We start from the raw sequence: 25,400 nt of genomic DNA, 5'->3' as shown, positions 1-25,400 counted from the left end.
GAAGACAGGGGGGGGGGGTAACTGCCTATACCTATGGGGAAGAGGGGAGGGTAACTGCCTATACATATGGGAAGAGAGGGGGGTAACTGCCTATGCCTATGGGGAAGAGAGGGGGGGTAACTGCCTATACCTATGGGGAAGAGAGGGGGGGAGTAACTGCCTATACCTATGGGGAAGAGAGGGAGGGGGGTAACTGCCTATACCTATGGGGAAGAGAGGGGGTAATTCTGCCTATAGGGAACGGGGGGGGGTTGTAACTGTCTATACTTATTGGGGGGGCTACCTAACTTTATACCTGGATGCCTAACTACTTACATACAGACCAGGCTAACTATGCTCCTGGCCTTCATACATGGCTGCCTAACTACCTAGTTAGCCCCCTACCTACCTGGCTTGTTACCTACCTACATATCCGGCTTCCTGATCTACCTACCTAGTTACCTACCTACCTGGCTATCTACCTACTTGTCCTTTTACTGTGCAGGACACCAAGGAGGGCATTATTACAGTTTGTGGGCTTATAGATGGAAAGATTGTATAGAGGAGGGGAGGGCACTGGAAAAATGCAGAGTCTGACATGTTTTTCCTGCAGATGTTCAGAGATCCACATGGCGGTCTTATCAGGACGGAGAAGAAAAGGAAAGAGGACGCCGCTGATCAGAAAAGATGTAATTGTGAGTCCCAAAATTTAACTGTCATCACTTATATGGTATACACATCCTGTGTACAGCTGATATCTACCGCCATATGTTCCTGTATATAATCACTTATATGGTGTACACATCCTGTGTGCAGCTGATATCTACCGCCATATGTTCCTGTATATAATCACTTATATTGTATACAGATTCTTTATAGTATACTGGTCTGTGTATCATGGTTTTATTCAGTACAACAGTTTCAGTTTTCCACCTACAGAGCATTTGCACTATTTGGTGAGGTTGTCAAATGTATTTATATTATATTTGTATTTGCTGGGTAACCCCTTAAATTTATTGTCTGTTGTTAAATAAATGTTATTTACAATTGTAAGTTTTATTCTCTAAATGTTATTTTTTTGTGCGATATAGGAAAGTTCCCCCCGCATATATATTGTATCCATCCCATCCCCCATGCCATTTCTTAAACCCCTGATTCCTCGTCCTCTGTGCAATCGGGCCCCTCGCCTTTTTATCTCCCCACATAGCCACACCCACGACCGGTATTTTTCTGAGGGAAAGGTGGCAACCCTAGCCACACAGCAGAGGAGTTGCTGCCCTGTCTGCAACAGGAAGTTGCACACTGCACTTGCTCTCTGGTCGTGATCTGACATTAGGAAACCTAGTCACTGATAATGGCACAAACATCATTAAAGCGATGCCTCTCAGTGGCGTGACACACTGTCCCTGTTTGGCACACGTACTAAATCTTGACGTTAAACTTTTTTTGAACACTTGTGACAGTCTCACACATGTGCTGGATATGTGCAGGAAACTGTGCGTTCGGTTCAGCCATTCGTATGCATTCAAATATGCCTTCATTTACCTACTGCACCAAAACAGTCTACTTCAACAACGTCTGATTTGTGACATTTCAACATGATGGAACTTAACATTACATATGTTGGACTGCCTGTACCAGCCACGCAAAGCGGTGACAGACTTCCTAATGCAGCAGAATGACAAATTGTCAAGCCAGTGTTCTGTAAAGAGAAGCTACACAGCCAGTTTGCCATGGCTTTCTAGCACTAAACACCGGCCGAACGGGGGTCTGTCAGTCTCTGCTCTCTGCCAACATTACCCCTGCAATAGGAAGGAGCAGCAGCAGCACCATAATTATCTTCATGCTGGAGCACAAGATGACGAAATTTCTGCATCCAGTATTTTCCCCTGACATCAATCATCATCAAAGGAATGTGAACCACCACCTGAACAAACATGTTGAGACCCCATGGAATTCTGGATCACCAGATTAGACCATTGGCCAGAACTTGCCCAGTTTGCCCTGGGTGTTTTGTTTTGCTCACCCTCTAGTTTCGATTTAGAGAGAGTTTTCAGAGCAGCATGCAGCATTGTCACCCCAAAGCAAAGGAGATGGGGGGAAAAAAGCAAGCAATGGGGAAAAAATGACATTCACCAAAATGTATCAGGGATCGATTGGTGAGGACTTTTAACCTCCACTGCCAGATGCCACTGATTAGGCACTATTACCACCTCCACCCCTGTTGTAGTCCAACTAATAGTAATACCAGTGCTTTATCAGGTATGGAACTAAAGATATGTTAGTCTACCAGCCAAAAACCATATGAGAAAAGTAGACTAAAACTTAACATTTATTAGTACCGTTAAAAATGTCCTCACAAACCTGGACAACAAGAACACACTTATCGTGCACAAAACCAAAAAATGGCGTGAATTATAACAAACTTGCTGAGGTTTGGGCAAACCAATGCTGCCAAGATAACTGAGCAGACAGAAAATTTGATGCAATAAATAATTATCATCCTTGCTATCTCCTGACCCTAGCCCCGTGGCTCAGGAGGGGATACAGGGTGGGGCAACGGGTGGGGATGGGTGTGGTACCTGTTATGATACTTTTCTACCCCTAGATAGCCTACTCCTAGGCAGAGTTTACTTTCTGAAAAGGACGGCCCCCCATTGGCACCTCCCCTGTTATACTAGCAGTCCCTCCCTCACGCTTACTGACTTGCTATTGTCACAAAAGCTACCTCTCTGTGGGGACAAGGACCCTATTTATAACTCTAATGCAATATAGTAAAGATTCTCAGGATGTGCAAATATAATGACTGTGTAAATAAAATGAGGCAATAATACAATGTTATTTTTATTCACAGCAAAAAAACTGTCAAAACAAAGGTTCCTCTCTAACAAATCACAGCAGCTGAAAATAACCTTTTTCTAAAATATATATACTTTAATGATATGCTTTAAAATAAGTATTAAATAAGCAAGATAAACTATAATTTGTGACTTAAAGGTGAAAAAACCATATCAGATAACGAGACGTAGGTCCACAGTTAAATAGACGGCACCCTAGGAGAAAGATAATGTACCTCTTGCCACAATTATCAATCACTGCGGTTGTATCGATGGTACAATTAATAATTCTCCACTCATAAGGCATTCTCACATCTACTCCATGGTGCTATTCACATATATTTATCTAGGACCTATCCCCACACCACGTGAGAAAGATGATAAGATAAAATATTACAGTTTGGTATCCGTTCCGACGCGTTTCCCCCCAACTTGTTGGGTTTCTCAAGGAACTAATAGGATACAACCATCAGTCATAACAATTTTAATTGTCTCTGGTGCTTTTAATTTGTCTCTGGTGCAGCGGGTGCCATTACTTGATTGACACCACTCTCATGTCATGAATGGTAAGCTATGGACAGTCTACTGCACTGCATCCCCATAGAAGAAATGCTCATGCCCGCCTAGTATCTAAGATGGATACCGCGCGCCAAATTAAGCGTGCTCCTAAGTCTCCGGCGGCATGATATAGGAGCGCCGGAGACACAGGAGCGCACATGTCCGTCACTTCCGGAATCCCCAGAAGTGATGTATTGCATGCAGCGAAGCCTGATTTACTGGCTTTTCCGCCAGTCTCTGGGCCAATCTGCTGGCTCTTTACTGGTGCGCTGACTCCACCCCGTATTTTAGATATCCCCAAGTGGGGGATCGCTATGTAGCTAATCTCCCGATTCATAGCACTGTAGGGACCTGGCATTAGCTAAGTTAGACATATAATGTGTAATAACCCAGTTCTGATAAGATCAGGACTATGTCATTTATTAACAAAGCAAACATGCAATTGGGCTGTAGGGTAGCCAGGTCATGTTAAATGCAATAATTAGGGTGGACAGTTTAAAACAAAGACTCTGCAACAGGGAATAGAGCAAGCATTAATATCCTCCATAAATAAGGTTGGATATAGGTAGGCAGGGTCATATTCTTGTATTAAGGTATATATCTAAATGATTAACAGTGGGCAAGAATTGGTACTCATTATTACTAAAAATATAGATACTGGTGAGGTGACCGGTTTTGACCTTGTCACATTGTACATGTTGATTTTAACATAATAGCACAATCTCGTACTGAATGGCTATGATTTGACAGTTCCTAGATCAGAGGCAGACAAAAGGCTAATTTGGTAATAGAGTAATAGCTTTTTACTGGCTATGTGATGTTTATGTAAAGCATCCAAAACACAATGCCTCATTTAAGCCATAGGGGGCATATGAGTGGATTCTGTAATTCCAGCAGAGTTCACTTTGCAGAAGCCTCTTATCAAAGTCTCTACCCCTTGGTGAGGGATGTACCACCTCAATCACCACAAACTGGAGTATTTTTGCATCTCCCTGGTGTTTTTCCAACATATGGATGTTGTAAACTACCAATGACTTATCATGATACGTTCCAATAATCTGTGTTTTACCATCTGACTGCTTATCCTCTCTGGGGACAAGTAAATTCTCCCTCTGAAGACCCCTAGCATGTTTAAAGTCTGCCCAGAGGCAGTCATTCAGGTATCCCCTAGCCTGGAATCTGTCGTGGAGCATATTAGATTGTCTAAAAAAATTCCTCATCCGAAGAGCAATTTCTTTGGACCTGTATGTATTGCCCTTTTGGAATACCACTCTTTAAAGATGTAGGGTGGTAGCTTGTCCAGTGAAGAAGCAAATTGGTTGCTGTGAGTGTTGTGGAGAGATTCTGAAGATTCTGTTGTGGAGAGAGCTGATCCTTTGTGATTTTTACATCAAGAAAAGATAGACTGCTCTTGCTAATCTCATACATAAAGAATAGCCCGATGTTATTGCTATTGAGAGTGTTGATAAAGTCAATAAATTCTGTCCTGGTTCCTCTCCAGAGAATGAAGACATCAGCAATATACCTCTGCCATAGTAGGATTTTAGGCGACCAATCTGCATCATCCTCTGGGGGGAACACCATGATGTCCTTCCACCAGCCTAACATGAGGTTCACATATGTGGGGACGCATGGGCTCCCCATGGCGGTCCCTTCTAGCCTACAACCACAACATCATCATCCACCCCGCCAATAAAGGAGGAGCTATCGTCATCTTAGACCTAGTCGATTATATCTCTGAGGCCAACAAAGTCCTATCGGACAATCAATACTACAAACAACTACCCAACAACCCACCAGAACAGTATTCTATTGAATTAAAAAATCTGGTTACCGAAGGGTTCAGACAAGGGGTCGTGGATAAATCTGAACATGATTACATTCTCATCAGTGAACCTGCCTTACCAATTTTGTACTATCTTCCCAAAATACACAAAACACGGAAAATAAAACCTGGGAGACCTATAGTTTCTGGGAGTAACTTTGTCTCGTCCAATCTTTCACACTACCTTGACACCCTGCTACAAAAATATGTTCTTAATCTCAAGTCACATTTAAGAGACACCACTGATTTTATTCAATTGATTTTAGGTATCAAATGGCAAGACGGTTTTAAATTAGTCACCATGGACATAACTTCCCTTTATATGGTCATAGACCATGACCTCGGTATCGATGCAGTATCACACTTTCTAAATAATGATGACACTATGCCACAATCTCAACGCCGGTTCATACTTGATGGTCTTAGATTTATTTTAACCCATAACTACTTTGCATTCTGTAACAACATCTATTCGCGGCACACAGGGACCGCTATGAGGTCCAAGGTGGCTCCAAGATTTGCTAACCTGTTTGTCGGTCTATTTGAAGAAAAATTTATCTAAACACACCTTTTATTTAAACACTGTATTTATTATAAATGTTTCATAGATGATATATTTTTTTTATTTGGGATGACACTCCCACACAACTGGATGAATTCCTGAAACACCTGAATTCCAATGTGTGGGAATTGCATTTTACACAGTCGGTTTTTAATAATCATGCAGAGTTTTTAGATGTTATAGTTTATCACAACACGGATGGCCAAATGGGTACCAAAATGTTTTTTAAGAAGGTTGATAGCAACAGCTACCTGGACTTTACCAGCTCCCACTGTAAGGTTATGCAATATACCATTTGGTCAATTTAAACGTATTAGAAGGAATTGCACCAGCTTTAATGATTTTAAAGAACAGCGCCAAATACTCAAATCCAGATTCAAAGCAAAAAAATACCCCAAAAACATTATTGACGCAGCATACAAGAAAGCTTGCACGATTACACAAACTGACTGTTTAATGAAAACTATCGAACCAGAAGCTAACAATGATTGGTCACTAAACTTTATAACTTGATACACCAAAGAAAACAAACAGATAAGGGACATTCTTACTAAGCTCTGGGCGATCCTTCCCTATTTAAGTGACGTTCTTCCCAAGAAACCATCGGCCATTTTATGAAGAGGTGAAAACCCTAGGCAACATAGAGGCACCGAGTAGGCTAAGAGCCAAGAATTAAGCACTTTCTCATGTTTTAACCTCATTAGGCTGCTTTGCTTGCGGTATCTCAAGATGTAAAAGTTGTACTCACATACCACACAAGCATAAATAATTTCTTTCCAACATTACCAAGGAGCACTTCAGCATCAAGTTGTTTTAACCCGTACAGGACCCAGGACATATGGATACGCCTTCTGTACCTGGGTCTTAAGGACCCAGGGTGTACAGGTATGCCTGTGGAAATTCCGGTCCCCGCCGTGCGCCGGGCAAGGACCGGACCGGGGTGACTGCTGATATCGATCAGCAGGCACCCCCTGCAAATGCCCAGGGGGGTCATCAGACCCCCCATGTGGGCGATCGGCACAAATCGCAAGTGAATTCACACTTGCGATTTGCGCCTATTCTGGGTCATACGGGTCTATGGCGACCCGGTGGCCTTGAATATAAGGGGGATCGCAGTTGTCCATGACACCTACGATTCCCCTGAAGGGATAGGAGTGAGGTGGCAGGGGTACCACCCCTCCTATCCCTGCCATTGGTCGTCAAAAGCGGCGACCAATAGCAGATCGGGGGCAGGGGGTTAACTTTTGTTTTCCCCGTTCGGCCCACCCACAATAAGTGGGGCAGAATAGGGAAACCGAAGGGGACCGGGAGCCAAAGTCCACTTACCCATTGGTGGAGGCTGCGGGACGCGATCGGCTGCGGTGATCGGCACAGGCGGCGATGTCGTGCGGCAGAAGAGGATGGCTCCCTGGATCCTACGGAAGCCGGTGAGTTGTCTAGCAACATCTGGAGGGCTACAGTTTGAGACCACTATACAGTGGTCTCTACACTGTAGCCCTCCAGATGTTGAAAAACTACAACTCCCAGCATGCCCAGACAACTGTGTGAGCATGCTGGGATTTGTAGTTTTGCAACAGCTGGAGGGCTGCAGTTTGGAGATCACTTTGCAGTGGTCTCTAACTGTAGCCCTCCAGATGTTGCAAAACTGCAAATCCCAGCATGCCCAAACAGCAAACAGCTGTTTCGGCATGCTGGGAGTTGTAGTTGCGTACCTCCAGCTGTTGAATAACTACATCTCCCAGCATCGGTACATGCTGGGAGTTGTAGTTTTGCCACACCTATAGGCACACTGGTTGGAAAATACTGAGTTAGGTAACAGAACCTAACTGAAGGTTTCCCAACCAGTGTGCCTCCAGCTGTTGCAAAAGTACAACTCCCAGCATGCACGGTCTGTCAGTACATGCTGGGAGTTGTAGTTTTGAAACAGCTGAAGGTTTGCCCCCCCATGTGAACGTACAGGGTACATTCACACGGGCAGGTTTACAGTAAGTTTCCTGCTTCATGTATGAGCTGTGGCAAATTTTTTGCTGCGGCGCAAATTTCTAGCTGAAAACTCACTGTAAACCTCTGCCAGTGCAAATGTACCCAAAAAAAACTACACTAACACATAATAAAGGGTAAAACACTACATATACACCCCCTTACACTGTCCCCCCCTCCCCAATAAAAATGAAAAACTTATTGTACTGCAGTGTTTCCAAAACCAAAGATATGTGACCAAAGTTGCTTTTCAACTCGAAAAGTAAATTGCGTTTGGTGCAAAACACTTTAGTATACCTCCTATCAAATAAATGCACCAGACGTGAAAATATAAATAAAATAACAAACTTTATTAAACATTGATAATAATAAAAATAAAAAAAACATAAATAATGAGAATCAGCAATAGCCAGAAAAATGTGTAATGATCTAATAAGGACTATTCTCTTAAAGGTTTGCCATTACCAATTAAACATATACTGCAGAACAGCACTGCGACATTAAGCACACATAGAGAAGGCAAACAAAAAATAAATGATAATAAGAGAAGAGAGACAACGTGTACAGGTGATCTATTGGTGCACTGTGGGAGCCTGAGAAACCTAGAGAAAAAAGTGTGTTGGTATGAGACCTGAAAAGATTAACAAGTACATCAACAGCAACATCACTGCACTAGGAAAATACACCAGCCCTCGGAAGGGAAGAGAGGATAAACACGCTGCCACAGTGCATCCGGAGTCACCACGTTATACTCACATCTGAGATCACACACAACCCCTACGCCGTTTCGCTACCCGCTTCGTCAGGGAGTATATGGGTAGTAGCTGGGTAAACTATTTATATAACAGAGGACCAATCAGATATTTGGAGTGAAAATTACCTGGATAGAAGCAGCTGTGTTCCGTACCGCCAGAGCTCATAGCTGCCGGCGCCATCTTGGGCTCTCGGGCGCACGCGCACAGCGGAGAGGCGACGTCTGTGCACCAACGTCACCACGCACTTAGTCGGCGCGTGCGCACAAGAGTCCACAAAGTAGATGGTAAGTGAAAGTATTTGGCGCATGCGCAGACAAACTGGAGTCCGCTGTGACACGGAGCCAGGTCTGGGCATGCGCATAAACATAGACATGGAAAAAAGAGGCGATTGCACTAACATTGATGTGCATAGTGAAACCCTAGGGCACAGATATAAAGAATTTAATGTAGAAAGAAAGTTTTAAAATAAAAAGCAAAAAAAGCGTGGGGTGCAGGTGCAAAAATAAAAACAAAGGTGAACACACGTGAGACATGCAAAGAAATTTTATATATGTATATTATATACAAAGCATATGAATAGTTTAGAAAAAAATGGAAAAATTTTTATAATAATAATATACCCCTATATTAGTCATAGTGTGCTAATGAGCAAACTTGTGAACAACATGTAGATGTGACAATATGTAAATATATATATATATACACACATGCATATATATATATATATGTGCGCGTGTAGAATATAAAGAATATATGTGAAAAAAATATTTGATAAATGTGTAAGAAAAATGTTTATAAAAAAGTGTAAAAAAAGTGTAAAAAAATTAATGAATAAAATTGATAAGTATAACTATCAATCGTTGTTACTTATAATCATACAGTGTACTAAGATAAGATGCTATATAGATAGACTGTTATCAAAAAAGGTGCATTAAAATAAGTTGCAATATATAGAAACAACTATAATAGATATAAATACATATACTGATCTAGCTATAAAATTGTTATCATGAGAATAAATGTGATAAAATTTTTATATATATCAGGCATGCCCCACCCATCATACCCCTAGGGGTATCATACTAAATATTAAAATGGGACAATCAAGGCCATATTATGACACACTCAGTAGGTCATCTTGCCATAAAAAGGTGCTTCACTAGTGCCTTCGGGTCCACGTAAAGCTGACACTTCTTCCAGGAGCTAAAAGACACACAGACCAAACTACAGACAGACGGACAACAAACGGACAAACAGGTAAACATAAAAAATGACAACCAGAAAAAGAGGACGGGGGGGGGGAAGGGGGGATGGGGGAAAAGGGGGGGAGGGAAAGGGGGGGGGGAGAAAGGAAAAGGGGTCCAAACACAAAAGACACAATCAACAAAACCCAAAAACCAAAACCAACAAAAAACAACAACAACACACACAAAACAAACGACAAAAGACACACACAACAACAAAACAAGAAAAACACAAACAACAAAAAACAACCAAGAGACAAAAACAAAAGCAACAACAACAACAAAAATGAGTAAGTGTGTAAAGTTGCTAGGTCCTAACTGTCTATGATAAAATGTCCTGTTAAAATAAAACTAAAACCCAAAACTAAAATATATATACAGAACAGATTACAATGTATTATACACCAAATACATCACAAAAAGGATGTATAACTATTATTTTCATTTAGTCCCCACGGGGTAATGGTTTTTAAGTCAAAAATCCAACGTGCCTCCTTCTGTGCTAATATTCTTTTCCAGTTTCCCCCTCTAGGGCCCACCATAACTTTGTCAATCCCCCTTACCTTCAGAAGACTACTGTCACGTGAGTGGTACTCCTTAAAATGTCTTGGTATTGTCTTCAATAGATTCATGTCATCTTCATTTTTAGCAGCTTCAATGCCCAAGACATGTTCCCGGATGCGTCTTCTCAGCTCCCTAGAAGTAAGGCCTATATACATCAAGTTGCAAGGGCATCGGGCACAGTAGACAACCCCTGGAGTACAACAATTAATTGCTTGTGTTATTTTATAACTCCTGGCTCCACTGGAGTCCCTGAAGTCGAAAGTTCTTTCCATGTTGGGGCATGCTACACAGCCACCACAGGGTTTACTGCCCCATTTGGGGCCTTTTGTACCAAACACATTTTGTGTCTTTTTGTCCCTGTGGTGGCTGTGAACCAAGATGTCTCTCAAATTTTTGGAGCGTCGGTAAGTTATTGCGACTTTTTCAGGTACATATTTAGATAGCACCGGGTCCATCCGTAAGATAGCCCAGTGTTTTTGTAAGGCCCTCTCTATTTGACGCCATCTAGTGTTATATGTACTGATGAACCTCACCTGATCGTCAGCAGGTTTCTTCGTTGTGTGGGCCAGTAGATTGGTTCTAGATGTTTCTTTGGCTCTGAGATATCCTCTCTGGATGTCCTTCTTGTTGTATCCTCTCTCCTTGAAGCGATTTTTTAAGTCTGCAGCTTGCTCTTCAAAGAAGGAAGGTGATGAACAAATCCGCTTCAATCGCAGGAATTGGCCTACGGGGATATTAGCCACAAGGGGTTTCGGATGAGAGGAAGTTGCGTGTAAGACAGAGTTAGTAGATGTCTTTTTCCGATAAATATTAGACATGATATATCCTTCCGTGTCGACACTTAGTAACAGGTCCAAGAAATCCATATCAGACCGTCCCCATTTGTATGTCAATTTGATGTTATAGGGGTTGTTATTTAATTGAGCCATAAAGGATTTCAATTCATCTACCGAGCCATGCCATACAAACAAGATGTCATCAATAAATCTCCCCCACAATGACACCCTCTCAATGAGTTCAATAGGGTCCAACATAAAGATCCTCCTCTCCCACAGCCCCAGGATGTTGCTGTTGATGTACTTGTTTATCTTTTCAGGTCTCATACCAACACACTTTTTTCTCTAGGTTTCTCAGGCTCCCACAGTGCACCAATAGATCACCTGTACACGTTGTCTCTCTTCTCTTATTATCATTTATTTTTTGTTTGCCTTCTCTATGTGTGCTTAATGTCGCAGTGCTGTTCTGCAGTATATGTTTAATTGGTAATGGCAAACCTTTAAGAGAATAGTCCTTATTAGATCATTACACATTTTTCTGGCTATTGCTGATTCTCATTATTTATGTTTTTTTTATTTTTATTATTATCAATGTTTAATAAAGTTTGTTATTTCAGTGTTTCCAAAACGGAGCCTCCAGCTGTTGCAAAAAAACAACTCCCAGCATTTCCAGACAGCCACTGACTGTCCAGGCATGCTGGGAGTTTAGCAACAGCTGGAGGCACCCTGTTTGGGAATCACTGGTGTAGAATACCCCAATATCCACCTCTATGCAATCCCCAATTTAGTCCTCAAATTCACATGGTACTCTCTTACTTCGGAGCCCTGTCATATTTCAAGGAAACAGTTTAAAGCCACATATGTGGTATTTCCGTACTCGGGAGAAATTGAACTACAAATTTTGGGGGGCTTTTTCTCCTTTTACCCCTTATGAAAAGGAAAAGTTGGGGGCTACACCAGCCTGTTAGTGTAAAAAAATTCAACATTTTACACTAACATGATGGTGTTGCCCCATACTTTTTATTTTCACAAGTGTTAAAAGGAAAAAAAGACCCTCAAAATTTGTAACGCAATTTCTCATGAGTAGGGAAATACCCCATAGGACAGGAATACTGAAATACCCCATATGCGGGCGCACAACAAGGCTCAGGAGTGAGAGCACACTGTACATTTGAGGCCTAAATTGGTGATTTGCAAAGGGGTGGCTGATTTTACAGTGGTTCTGACATAAACGCAAAAAAAGAAATACCCACTAGTGTTGCTCGCGAATATTCGCAATTCGAATATTATTCGCGAATATCGCATATTCGCGAATTCGCGAATTTCGCGAATATAGCGCTATATATTCGTAATTATGAATATTCGTTTTATTTTTTTATTTTTTTTCACAGTACACATCACAGTGATCACCCCTCTCTGCTTCCAGCTTGTGTGGTGTAAAGAAGGCTGTAATACTACTGTGTGAGACTGGCATGCTAAAATTCGCATACGCGAAAATTCGTATATGCTTATTTTCGCATATGCGAACATTTACGCGTATTAATCTTGCATATGCTAATATTCACATATGTTAATTTTCGCATACGCGAATATTCGCATATGCGAAAATAAAACGAGAATATAACGAATATGCGAATATTCGCGAATATAAGACGAATATTCGTCCATATATTCGCGAATATTCGCGAATTCGAATATGGCCTATGCCGCTCAACACTAATACCCACATGTGACCCCATTTCTGAAACTACAACCCTCATGGAACGTAACAAGGGGTATAGTGAGCCTGAACACCCCACAGGTGTTTAATGAAAATTCTTCAAAGTTGGATGGAAAAATGAAAAAACATTTTTTTACTAAAATGCTGGTGTTACCCAAAATTTTTGGGAAAATAGGAAAAAAGCCCCCCAAAATTTGTAACCCCATTTCTTCTGAGTAAGAAAATACCCCATATATGGATGTAAAGTGCTCTGCTGGCGCACTACAATGCTCAGAAGAGAAGGAGCACCATTGGGATTTTGAAGAGAAAATTTGTCCGGAATTGAAGGCCACGTTTGTTTACAAAGCCCCCATAGTGCCAGAAGAATGGAACCCCCCCGCACATGTGACCCCATTTTGGAAACTACACCCCTCATGTAATGTAATAAGGGGTACAGTGAGCATTTATGCCCCACAGGTGTCTGACAGATTTTTGGAACAGTGGTCCGTGAAAATGAAAAATTTAATTTTTCATTTGCACAGCCCACTGTTCAAAAGATCTGTCAAATGCCAGTGGGGTGTAAATACTCACTGCACCCCTTATTAAATTCTGCGAGGGGCGTAGTTTCCAAAATGGGGTCACATGTGGGGGGTCCACTGTTCTGGCACCACGGGGGACTTTATAAACGCACATGGCCCCGACTTCTATTTCAACCAAATTCTGTCTCCAAAAGCTCAATGGCACTCCTCCTTTTCTGAGCATTGTAGCAGAACACAGAGCACACATTGCAGCAGAGCAATTAGGTATTTCCATACTCAGAAGAAATGGGGTTACAAACTTTGGGGGTCATTTTCTCCTATTAACCCTTGTGAAAATGTAAAATTTTGGGGAAAACCAGCACTTTAGTGAAAAAAAAATCTTACACATCCGACTTTAACAAAAAGTCGTCAAACATCTGTGGGGTATAAGGCTCACTGTACCCCTTGTTGTTTTCCTTGAGGGGTGTAGTTTCCAAAATAGTATGCCAAGTGTTTTTTTTTTTTTGTTTTTTTTTGCTGTTCTGGCACCATAGGGGCTTCCTGTGACATGCCCTCCAAAAACCATTTCAGCAAAATTCGCTTTTCAAAAGCCAAATGCGACTCCTTCTCTTCTGAGCATTGTAGTGCTCCAGCAGAGTACTTGACATCCACACATGGGGTATTTCCATGCTCAGAAGAGATGGGGCATTTTGTCCTATTATCCCTTGTAAACATTTTAAATTTGAGGGGAAACCGGCATTTTAGTGAAAAAAAAATCATTTACACATCCAACTTTCACGAAAAGTTGTCAAACACCTGTGGGGTGTTAAGGCTCATTGGACCCCTTATTACGTGCCTTGAGGGGTGTAGTTTCCAAAATAGTATGCCATGGTGTTTTTTTTTCTTTTCTGGCACCATAGGGGCTTCCTAAATGTGACATGCCCCCCAAAAACCATTTCAGAAAAACTCACTCTCCAAAATCCCACTGTCGCTCCTTTCCTTCTGAGCCCTCTACTGCGCCCGCCGAACACTTGACATACACATATGAGGTATTTCCTTACTCGAGAGAAATTGGGTTACACATTTTAGGAGGATTTCTCTCCTTTCACCCTTTGTAAAAATTCAATAACTGGGTGTACAAGAACATGCCTGTGTAAAAAATTAGGATTTTGAATTTTCTCCTTCAATTTGCTGCAATTCCTGTGAAACACCTAAAGGGTTAACCTTTTGAATGTCATTTTGAATACTTTGAGGGGTGCAGTTTTTATAATGGGGTAATTTATGAGGTATTTGTAATATGAAAGCCCTTCAAATCCACGTCAAAACTGAACTGGTCCCTGAAAAATTTCGATTTTAAATTTTTTTTTGAAAAATTCCTGCTATACTTTGAAGCCCTCTGATGTCTTCCAAAAGTAAAAACATGTCAACTTTATGATGCAAACATAAAGTAGACATATTGTATATGTGAATTAATCTATAATTTATTTGGAATATTCATTTTCCTTATTAACAGAGAGCTTCAAAGTAAAAAAAATTCAACATTTTCAATTTTTTCCTCACATTTTTTAATTTTTCATCAAGAAATGATGCAAGTATTGACAAAATGTTACCACTAACATAAAGTAGAATATGTCTCGAAAAAACAATCTCGAAATCAGAATTAAAGGTAAAAGCATCGCAGAGTTATTAATGCTTAAAGTGAGAGTGGTCAGATGTGCAAAAAATGGCTGGGTCCTACAGTGAAAATTGGCTGGGTCCTTAAGGGGTTAAACTACTCCTCTCAATATGTCATTTACCTTCTGGAATGCCCCTGTGGGTTACAATACATTGGGAGAACCATCAGGTGTCTACGAGAACGTATCAATAAACATAGGAACAATACCATCAATGGGTTCATGTTGCACAGTTTCTCTAGACATCTCACTGAACATCACAATCGGAACTTCAGTTGCATTACCATCACCCCCATTGAAAGTGTACCAAAAAATTACCCCCAAAGGATTAGCACTCTCAAGAAACATGATAACTACTGTATATACAAATTTTGTACATTGATACCAGCTGGTCTGAACAAACTCATTGGATGCTCATTGTAATCTCGTTTCTCTCAACTATGTTTTTTATCAAAATATTTTAACCGTCTGTGCCAAATTTTTTTCCTATTTTTATGATATCAATAACTACTTTTTACTCATATTTATATTATGTTACTAATTATAATATTAATTGCCGTACTATTTATTCATATACTTTTTTTGCATTATTCCATTCTTTATTTTACTGATTGCACCCCTCCAATGGGAGACCTATATACTGTTCCTTGTAATACACCTTCCGGTAACTCCCTGAAATTGTGTTAACACAAGGTACATTCATTTACCTACTTGCTGCACACCTTTGTGTACACCTATACATTTACGTACTTCCCCCAGTGATCGCTTAATATCTACACCACTATTTTTTATGCCCAGTGCTATTCTCCCATCATGTACTAACATTTGTTTCATTATACACTCCCCATTCCGTTCTCATGTAGTGGCTGCCTACACCCATAGCTAGTTATGCTTACATCTCTTTCATTTACTATGTTGCCTTGCTATTTGTATATACACACACATATATGTTCATCATGTTCCTCTGCTATACACACATATCAACTATTTACATACATCCCAGCTCTGTATGCAGCCAGCACCTGTGATTCCCCCCATCAACCACCACGGCTGTCATTGTGACTGCGAGCATATGGCCCAGCCCTATGATTGGTCCCGGGACCCAGCACGTGACTGGTAACCCTGGGAACGCATCCCATACGCGCTCCCTGTTTGTTTACATTGTGAAGCTCTGCCTCCTAGCCTGTGTCAGCGGCGCTAGACCCAGCAGGCGTGTGATTGGTCACATGGGTACCACGCCTCCCATCTCGATGTGCATCTGGCCACGGGGACCTAACGTGCATGCAGTGCTGCCTAAACTGTAATAGTTATATACATATTTTATGAATTTTAACACTTATGTACATCTTTACTTATATTCATGTATTATCCTACCATTGTGAGTTAATTTTTAACAACTTTGCGCAATATGTTTCATGTGAGTGTTTACATTTGTGCTGTACTTCCTGTTTACACCTGTCTGCACCTTTGGCTCCACCCACTCGAAGCGTCTGGTGCCAAATTTCTCATTATTTAAACAGCATTGTACCATGGTTGTATAGATCTGATCAAGAGGGTAATTCCCTCGAGACGTGTAATCTGTACCCGTACTTTTTATTATTTTACTTCAATAAAGTGGTCCCTGCCGAGGGATCTGTGTTTGCTCATTTTTGTCTCCATTGAATTCTTGAGACGAACATCCGCAGCGCCAGGGTTATAGGTCCTCTTCTTCCCATCTTACCTGACCTTTTAGCTGGTGGTAGACCTGGCAATCAAAGACAAAGATGTTATGGGTCAAAATAAAGTGGAGCAGTGTCACTCTAAATTCATTATGTGCGGCAAGATGTTTACCTCTGGTCCGTAAAAAATGTTGCACGGCCAAGATCCCCTTCTTGTGGGGAATCGAGCTATAGAGAGACTCTGACCGCCCCTTGATCACCTTGATCATAAGGACAAGAGCCTGAAAGATAGGTTAGTACACAGCCAATACACCCAGTCCAAAACATCAGGTACATGGCTGCAGAGATCAACAACTAGTAGTTTCCCCTGTGGGATGTGCATTGCTTATTAATACTGCAATTTGTGGTGATTAAGGTGGTATGTTCCTCACCAAGGGGCGGAGACTTCGATAAGAGGCTTGTGCAAAGTGAACTCCGCTGGATTTACATAATTTGCTCTTATGCCCTATGGCTTAAATGAGGCATTGTCTTTTGGATGCTTTATGTAAACATCACATAGCCTGTAATAAGCTATTACTCTTCCACTTTATTACCAAATTAGCCTTTTAACCTGCCTTGGATCTAGGAACTGTCAAATCATAGCTATGGGAATTCCTGCCCATTCGGCACAAGTTTACCTCATCTTTCAAAGACCTTTGCAACGATACCTCATTTGTCAAATTTGGCCCAGCCATTCTCTTGTGATTGCCACCTGTAGCAGTAAGCAGCCATGTCATAAAGACTGCATTTCCCATGACTCCCTGCGCAAGCTTCCTGTTAGCTGCTGCTCTCTCCCCCTCCTCTCCCCCCCAGAGGAAATGATAATAAATTATAATAAAGTGACGCCCACAGCTCCTTCCCTTGTGGTTATCTCCTCCCATCCTCCCCCTCCCAGCTCATCAGCCCTCTCCACCCTCACCACATGTACTGATAGGCTGCGGCCCCTACTGTGCGCTTAGCCCTGATTGGCACGACGAGCGGCAGGGGGAGTGAAGCAATCCCCCGGCGCATTATGGGCATTTGTGACGTAGCGTCGACCAAGATGCCGGCTCCATAGAGAATAATAGGTCGACGCTATGCGTGTTAGGGGACCAGGAGATGACTTCCGGTGGCGGGATAGCGGAGAAACGGGACCAGCCAGGTAAAGGATCCCATTTAGAAACTTATATAACTTGTGATATTATTACATTTGGGCCCTAATTTGCTAGCGCTGCAGTTGTCCTTTAAGTACCAATTCTTGTCCACTGCTAATCATATTGATATATACCCTAATACGGGAACAGGACTCTGCCTACCTATATCCAACCTTATTTATGGAGGATATGAATGCTTGCTCTATTCGCTGTTGCAGAGTCTTTGTTTTAAACTGTCCACCCTATTTATTGCATTCACTATGACCAGGCTACCCTACAGCCCAATTTCATATTCGCTTTGTTAATAAATGACATAGTCCTGATCTTATCAGCGCTGTGTTATTACACATTACGCCACATCAAGACAGTGTACGATCCAGTATGGCACACTCCCCATCAGATACCCCTACACATCTCCTGAAGATATGGGTATAAGAAAGAGATTTGCAAGATTTGCGGTATCACTTTCATCAGAAACATAAGTATCAGCATCTTTTCTCTGCATATCTTGACTCATATAACTGATTATTTAGGTAGATATTGTTTAATGCAATGTGTAAATACTAAAGTACGGAGGATATTTTTCTGCCAGGGACTGTGTCTTCATGCATTTACTTATAATACTTCCCATGGTACATTTGTGTACGACTCACTGAATATCGCAGAGGGGAAGCACATTATTATTGTGCATCAGTAGTCAGTTTCATTGTATCATTGTATCATTTTATTTACACAGTCATTATACTTGCACATCATGAGAATCTTTACTATATTGCATTAGAGTTATAAATAGGGTCCTGTCCCCGCAGAGAGGTAGCTTTTGTGATAATAGCAAGTCAGTAAGCGTGTGGTAGGGACTGCTAGTATAACAGGGGAAGTTCCAGCACGGGGCCGTCCTTTTCAGAAAGTAAACTCATCCTAGGAGTAGTCTATCTAGGGGTAGAATAGTATCATAAAGGTACCACAGCCATCCCCACCCGTTGTCCCACCCTTTATCCCCTCCTGATCCCCTCTGCTCAGTTATCTTGGCGCCATTGGTCTGCTCAAATCAGAGCAAGTTTGTTATAATCCACGCCATTGTTCTTATTGTCCAGGTTTCTGAGGACAATTTTTACGGTACTAATAAATGTTACATTTTAGTCTACTTTTCTCATATAGTAATACCAGTGCCCACCTCTTGCTGTCTGCTCGCTGATGCCATTAACACCAATCCGCCACCTCCTGTTGTCTGTAGTGTTGAGCGTGAATATTCGAAATGCAAATTCTTATCACGGATATTGGCACTTAGCGATTTTGCGAATATTTAGAATATAGTTATATATATTCATAATGACTTTTTAATGATTTCTTATTTTTTTTTGCGAATATGTGCAAGTATGCAAATATTCGCGAATATCGCCACTTCCAGTCAGAGGAAACTGTTCCCTCCCTTCTTTTAGGTAAAATATATAATTGCGCATGAGTACTATGTGAATTTTGACATGAAAAAAAAGAGAACGAACATAGCGAATATGCGAATTCTGCGATAATAGGAGAAATATTCGTCCATATATTCGTGAAATCTTGCTCCCATGAAAGATCCCAGAGATCTCTCCCATGAAATATCATGAATTCAAATATGGCCCCTGACGCCCATCACTAGTTGTCTGGGGGCTACTGCCAGTAACACCAATCCGCCACCTCGTGCTGTCCGCTGGCTGATGCCAGTAGCACCTGTAATGATAGCCTGCCAATTCTGTAGCTACTCCCAAAATGGGATAATTTTTTGAACAGCTGGAGAAATCCATGCCATCTTCTTCGCTTGGCAGACTAAAAAGCTCTTGCTACTCCCAAAGAAATATTTTTTTTTTTACTTCTTGGAAAAAGCCACTGTGGCTTCAGTTACCTCTGTGTACATTTTAAGACTGGCAGGTATCTGCCGACAATCCAAGAAACTTGATGCCACAGTGGGAATAAACCTCAAAAATTCACCAGCACATTAATAAAGTTGTTAGCTACCATGGGTTACCACGTTACATTAAAAACACTTAAAAACACTACATGAATACTTTGCATTGTTAGAGAGGGCTTCACAGCTGTAAGGCAGTCATAGAAACGTGTTAAGGGAGTATTTTTGTTGCTGGTTCGTATTGAACTGAGCCGTATAGAACTAACGATTTTGCGATTTTGAAGTTTGCTCATCTCTCTTCAACACTGATAAATTTAAGCTAATGCATGTGAGGAGGAAAAATCCAGGCTGGAATTATGTACTAGATATACAGGACAATAAAATTATTCTACCAATGTAGAAATTATTGGAATGCTGAGTACAGTACTGTGCACCAGTGTACAAGAAATATATATAGTAGAGCTGGAAAGGGCAGTAAGAGTAATAAAGGGAATGGAAGGACTAGAGCACCCAGAAAGATTATAAAAATTGGGATTTTTTAGTTTAGAAAAAAAATACGTCTTAGGGGTAAACTAATAATTGTGTACAAATTTAACAGTGAGCAGAACTGAGGTCTCTCCCATGATCTTTTTATACCAAGGACTGTATCTATAGCAAGGGGACAACCTCTACATCAAGAGGAAATATGGTTTATTCACCAGCAAAAAAATTTTTTTTTCTGCCAGAGGAAGTGGCTCAGGTAGTGCAGCTCATCCAGGATGACAAATCCATAGCAAGCTGTGGCAAGAAGGTTTGCTGTGTCTGTCAGTGTAGTGTCCAGAGCATGGAGGCGCTACCAGGAGACAGGCCAGTACATCAGGAGATGTGGAGAAGGCCGTAAGAGGGCGACAACCCAGCAGCAGGACCGCTACCTCCGCCTTTGTGCAAGAAGGAGCAGGAGTAGCACTGCAAAATGACCTCCAGCAGGCCACAAATGTGCATGTTTCCACTCAAACAGTCAGAAACAGACTCCATGAGGGTGGTATGAGGGCCTGACATCCAGAGGTGGTGGTTTTGCTTACAACCCAACACCGTGCAGGATGTTTGCGATTTGCCAGAGAACACCAAGATTGGCAAATTCGTCACTGGTGCCCTGTGCTCTTCACAGATTAAAGCAGGTTCACACTGAGCACATGTGACAGATGTGACAGAGTCTGGAGATGCTGTGGAGAGCATTCTGCTGCCTGCAACATCCTCCAGCATGACTGGTTTGGGGGTGGGTCAGTAATGGTGTGGGGTGGCATTTCTTTGAGGGGCCGCACAGCCCTCCATATGCTTGCCAGAGGTAGCCTGACTGCCATTAGGTACCGAGGTGAGATCCTCAGACCCCTTGTGAGACCATCTGCTGGTGCGGTTGGCCCTGGGTTCCTCCTAATGTAAGAAAATGCTAGATCTCATGTGGCTGGAGTGTGTCAGCAGTTCCTGCAATAGGAAGGCATTGATGCTATGGACTGGCCCGCCAGTTCCCCAGACCTGAATCCAATTGAGCACATCTGGGACATCATGTCTTTCTCCATCCACCAATGCCACGTTGCACCACAGACTGTCCAGGAGTTGGTGGATGCTTTAGTCCAGGTCTGGGAGGACATCTCTCAGGAGACTACCCGCCACCTCATCAAGAGCATGCCCAGACATTGTAGGGAGGTTATATGGGCACGTGGAGGCCACACACACTACTGAGCCTCATTTTGATTTGTTTTAAGGACATTACATCAAAATTGGATCAGCCCGTAGTGTGGTTTTCCATTTTGATTTTGAGTGTGACTCCATATCCAGACCTCCATGATTTGATAAATTTGATTTCCATTGATAATTTTTGTGTGATTTTGTTGTCAGCACATTCAACTATGTAAAGACGAAAGTATTTCACACGATTAGTTAATTCATTCAGATCTAGGATGTGTAATCTTAGTGTTCCCTTTATTTTTTTTGAGCAGTGTATATTTGGGTCAAAGATTCTATTTCTGTCTCATCTCTTCTAACGACTATTAGAGATGAGCGAACTTACAGTAAATTCGATTAGTCATGAACTTCTCGGCTCGGCAGTTGATGACTTATCCTGCATAAATGAGTTCAGCTTTCAGGTGCTCCGGTGGGCTGGAAAAGGTGGATACAGTCCTAGAAGACTCTTTCTTAGGAATGTATCCACCTTTTCCATCCCACCGGAGCAACTAAAGGCTGAACTAATTTACGTACGATAAGTCATCAACTGCCGAGCCGAGAAGTTCGTGACGAATTGAATTTACTGTAAGTTCGCTCATCTCTAACGACTATGATTCCCCAGAGTTAAGAAAGACAATATTTTCTTCTGGAAAGACTTGAAAAATTAATTCAGTTGTTACGCCGAGCGCTCCGGGTCCCTGTTCCTCCCCGGAGCGCTCGCAGCGTTCCTCTCTCTGCAGCGCCCCGGTCAGACCCGCTGACCGGGAGCGCGGCACTGACATTGTCGGCGGGGATGTGATTCGCATAGCAGGACGCGCCCGCTCGCGAATCGCATCCCAAGTTACTTACCTGTCCCGGCCCCCGGCTGTCTAGGATTTAAAGGGCCAGTGCACCAATGATTGGTGCCTGGCCCAATTAGCCTAATTAGCTTCCACCTGCTCCCTGGCTATATTACCTCACTTCCCCTGCACTTCCTTGCCGGATCTTGTTGCCTTGTGCCAGTGAAAGCGTTTAGTGTTGTCCAAAGCCTGTGTTCCAGATCTCCTGCTATCCTTATTGACTACGAACCTTGCCGCCTGCCCCGACCTTCTGCTACGTCTGACCTTGCCTCTGCCTAGTCCTTCTGTCCCACGCCTTCTCAGCAGTCAGCGAGGTTGAGCCGTTGCCGGTGGATACGATCTGGTTGCTACCGCCGCAGCAAGACCATCCCGCTTTGCGGCGGGCTCTGGTGAATACCAGCAGCATCTTAGAACCGGTCCACCGACACGGTCCACGCCAATCCCTCGCTGACACAGAGGATCCACATCCAGCTAGCCGAATCGTGACAGTAGATCCGGCCATGGATCCCGCTGAGGTGCCGCTGCCGAGTCTCGCTGACCTCACCACGGTGGTCGCTCAGCAATCGCAGCAAATTTCCCAACAAGGACAGCAGCTGTCGCAGTTGACCGCCACGTTACAGCAACTTCTGCCACTGCTACAGCAGCAACCATCTCCTCCGCCAGCTCCTGCACCTCCTCCGCAGCGAGTGGCCTCTCCTAGCCTCCGCTTGTCCCTGCCGGACAAATTTGATGGGGACTCTAGACTCTGCCGTGGATTCTTATCTCAATGTTCCCTACATATGGAGATGTTGTCGGACCAATTTCCTACAGAACGGTCTAAGGTGGCGTTCGTAGTGAGCCTTCTTTCTGGAAAGGCCTTGTCTTGGGCCACACCGCTCTGGGACCTCAATGATCCTGCCACAGCTACAGTCCAGTCCTTCTTCGCTGAAGTCCGTAGTGTCTTCGAGGAACCAGCCCGAGCTTCTTCTGCCGAGACTGCCCTGCTGAACCTGGTCCAGGGTAATTCTTCAGTAGGCGAGTACGCCATCCGATTTCGTACTCTTGCTTCCGAATTATCTTGGAATAACGAGTTTCTCTGCGCGACCTTTAAAAAAGGCCTGTCCAGTAACATCAAGGATGTGCTGGCCGCACGAGAGATTCCTGCCAACCTGCAAGAACTTATCCATTTGGCCACCCGCATTGACATGCGTTTTTCTGAGAGACACCAGGAGCTCCGCCAGGAAAAAGACCTTGATCTCTGGGCACCTCTCTCACAGTATCCTCTGCAATCTACCCCTGTGCCTCCCGCCGAGGAGGCTATGCAAGTGGATCGGTCTCGCCTGACCCACGAAGAGAGGACTCGCCGTAGGGATAACAATTTATGTCTGTACTGCGCCAGTACCGAACACTTCTTGGTGGATTGCCCTATTCGCCCTCCACGTCTGGGAAACGCACGCACGCACCCAGCTCACGTGGGTGTGGCGTCTCTTGGTACGAAATCTGCTTCTCCACGTCTCACTGTGCCCGTGCGGATTTCTCCTTCTGCCAACTCCTCCCTCTCAGCCGTGGCCTGCTTGGACTCTGGTGCTTCTGGAAATTTTATTCTGGACTCTTTGGTGAATAAGTTCTGCATCCCGGTGACCCGTCTCGTCAAGCCGCTCTACATTTCTTCCGTCAACGGAGTGAAGTTGGACTGTACTGTGCGTTACCGCACAGAAACTCTCTTAATGTGCATTGGACCCCATCACGAAAAGATCGAATTGTTCGTCCTTCCCAACTGTACCTCTGAAGTCCTCCTCGGTCTGCCATGGCTCCAGCATCATTCTCCCACCCTTGACTGGACCACCGGGGAGATCAAGAATTGGGGTTCTACTTGCCGTAAGAAATGCCTCACCTCTGCTCCCAGTCCCGTCTTTCGGGCCTCAGTGTCTCCTCCTGTGCCTGGTCTCCCCAAGGCCTATCAGGACTGTGCCGTGCCTCCTCATAGCCCCCGTCCTGGTGACACCCTGCCCCGTGCCAAGCTTCACCCTCTGCCCTCCCTCCCCATTTCCACTCCTGCTGTACTGCCTGCCTTTGAGGAAACCCTAGTCCCATGTGAAGCAATTGCCGGACAAAAAAAGGGGGAGACCTAAGGGGGGGGGGTACTGTTACGCCGAGCGTTCCGGGTCCCTGTTCCTCCCCGGAGCGCTCGCGGCGTTCCTCTCTCTGCAGCGCCCCGGTCAGACCCGCTGACCGGGAGCGCTGCACTGACATTGCCGGCGGGGATGCGATTCGCATAGCGGGATGCGCCCGTTCGCGAATCGCATCCCAAGTCACTTACCTGTCCCGGCCCCCGGCTGTCATGTCCTGGCGCGCGCGGCTCCGCTCCTTAGGGCGCGCGCGCCAGCTCTCTAAGATTTAAAGGGCCAGTGCACCAATGATTGGTGCCTGGCCCAATTAGCCTAATTAGCTTCCACCTGCTCCCTGGCTATATTACCTCACTTCCCTTGCACTTCCTTGCCGGATCTTGTTGCTTTGTGCCAGTGAAAGCGTTTAGTGTTGTCCAAAGCCTGTGTTCCAGATCTCCTGCTATCCTTATTGACTACGAACCTTGCCGCCTGCCCCGACCTTCTGCTACGTCTGACCTTGCCTCTGCCTAGTCCTTCTGTCCCATGCCTTCTCAGCAGTCAGCGAGGTTGAGCCGTTGCTGGTGGATACGACCTGGTTGCTACCACCGCAGCAACTGAATACCAGTAGCATCTTAGAACCGGTCCACCGACACGGTCCACGCCAATCCCTCACTGACACAGAGGATCCACATCCAGCTAGGCGAATCGTGACATCAGTTAGTGCAGACCGAGGGTCAGACTGCTGTTGTGGGAGGCTCCATCCACTTCTATGGGTCTAGGGATGTATTGGAGGCTTCCTGTACAGCAGAATCCGGTGTCTTAAGGCACACAGCTATGCTACAACATTTCTCAATCTGACAGTGATTAATTCATTATCCAGAAAACACTTTTTTTTGTATATCAACTGGCTCCAGAAAGTTAGACAGATTTGTAAATTACTTCTATTAAAAAAATCTTAATCCTTTCAGTACTTATGAGCTGCTGAAGTTGAGTTGTTCTTTTCTGTCTAAGTGCTCTCTGATTACACCTGCCTCTGGAACTGTCCAGAGTAGAAGCAAATCCCCATAGCAAACCTCTTCTACTCT

At 43.5% G+C, this 25,400-nt stretch overlaps 1 long non-coding RNA gene across 1 annotated transcript; it reads right to left on the bottom strand.

The window, feature by feature from the left end:
• Window positions 1-9,392: 9,392 nt before the first annotated feature.
• LOC130292043 (uncharacterized) lies at window positions 9,393-11,188 on the bottom strand. The gene is made up of 3 exons (XR_008848065.1): window positions 10,838-11,188; window positions 10,304-10,436; window positions 9,393-9,720 (listed from the first exon to the last, which is right to left on the bottom strand). It is a non-coding gene; the product is annotated as an uncharacterized LOC130292043 (long non-coding RNA).
• Window positions 11,189-25,400: the final 14,212 nt, after the last annotated feature.

Source organism: Hyla sarda, chromosome 9, assembly GCF_029499605.1.
Source record: "Hyla sarda isolate aHylSar1 chromosome 9, aHylSar1.hap1, whole genome shotgun sequence".
Taxonomy (NCBI): domain Eukaryota; kingdom Metazoa; phylum Chordata; class Amphibia; order Anura; family Hylidae; genus Hyla; species Hyla sarda.
Note: the sequence above shows the minus strand (reverse complement) of the source record. Positions and strands in the feature narration are given on the sequence as shown.